Consider the following 1,751-nt stretch of genomic DNA (forward strand, 5'->3'; position numbering starts at 1 on the left):
TCCAACCAAACATCCTCTTGCAGCACCCAGTAGAGCTGTGGGAAAGGCGCTGGTGCCAGGAGAGACTGAAAGACAGAACATCAGCTGTGTAAGAGAATTCCCTGAGCTAGAGGAGAGACGGCAGTTGCAGCTGAATTGGATCATCTCCAGCTATGAATGGAGTTTTTTTTGTGCTGAAGGATCCTGCCACATTTTCAGCTTGGGCGGTCACACGCTGCAGTCTGAACTCAGCTTCGGGATGTCAGAAAATAGCCAGAAACACCATCTCTAGCATTCATCTGAAACAAAAATTAGCTATGGTTCATAATCCTTAACAATTATGTTCAGTATTTCACTTTTCAACTGTAGGACTGGAAGCCCTTTAAGGAGGAAGTTACGTTTTCTTCGACGTACACAGACACATAAGCAGCGTCAAAAAAGAGTCTGAGAGTCTTTCCTTCCCGTGAAGGTCAGTGAGATCTCCTGAGCAGGGGCACCCCTCTGTACGCACAGGCAGTTTCTGTAGCCCTCGGCATGGCAGCTTTGCCTTGCAGCTTCTTCTCTCTGCCTCGGATCCCTCTTTCCCACCGTCTCATCCGAGGGTGGTCTTCACCACCGTGAGCATCGCCAGCGTCCCCGCTTCGTGCTTCAGCCGCGGCAGCAGGGAGACCGTGTCGGAAACAGTTTTGCGGGGCAGGTCGCTTCTCCCCTCGCCCGCCCGCCCCACATCTCGTGTGAACCCGGTCAGCTCAGCGCAGAAGTGAGTTCACAAACAGCTCTGGGAACGAGCATGTGACCCCAGAGGAATGGCTCTGAAATGCACCGTGGGCAGGTGTTTAACCCCTTCCTTCCTCGGAGCCACAGTGCCAGATTTGGGTGCAGATCACTGACGACTCGGGCACAGTACAAACTCGATCTCGGGAGGCCAAGCCACGCTCCCGTAAAGCTTGCCTACGCTGTACGGCTGGCAGGAGGTGGGTCTACGCCTGTTGCTCCCCACGAGTTTTTCCCCCACTTACTGCGCTCGGGCGACGGGGATCAGCTAGGAGAGTCCCACTTGACCTCAGCAAACGGAGAGCAGCTGTCTTACTGGGTCCCAGTGGCTCTTCCCCCACTGGGAGAGCTGGGAACTGTAGTTCTGCGCAGGCTGCTCGCAAGCTTTTGGCAGAGCTGTAGATGGCCGACTTCCTGCTCTGGATTTTGATAAACTTCTGCCGTTGGTGAGCCTGCCTTCCCACCCCCCCTCCCCACCTGCTGCACTCTATCAGAAATCCACATGCTTTATTTTGCCAAGCAGAAGCTATTATGGGAACGATGCTACTGCAGTAGCTTCAGCTCTTCTTAGCAGAAGAGTTTGTTCATGTTAGTTTTTTTCTCTCTCTTTTTTTTTTTTCCCCCTTTTTTTCCTTCAAGCTTCTCCTTTTTTTTCTTGGTATCAGAAACATAACAGCATTGTTTAAAGTTAAGGACCTTATGTCCTCCAATGGAAAAACATGCCAAGAGCTGTATATATCTACAGGACAGAGCTGGTTAGCGTTCAAGCACCCAGACCCACAGCTGAATTTGTAAGTGAATAGCTCTGATTAGAAAGCGCGCCTTGCCAGGACAGATGTCAGAATAATGACAAATTATTTTCATGCCTTTACAACTGAACAAACAGATCCCTCTCAAGAACTGAAAACATTATTCTGGGCTGGGACCTACCTGCCTATATTTAGCACAAAGAGAATTTTATAAACATATGAAAGTAAATGTTTTCAGGGCAGCCTTTT

The sequence above is a fragment of the Apaloderma vittatum genome, unplaced genomic scaffold (assembly GCF_000703405.1).
Source record: "Apaloderma vittatum isolate BGI_N311 unplaced genomic scaffold, ASM70340v1 scaffold38689, whole genome shotgun sequence".
NCBI classification, from domain to species: domain Eukaryota; kingdom Metazoa; phylum Chordata; class Aves; order Trogoniformes; family Trogonidae; genus Apaloderma; species Apaloderma vittatum.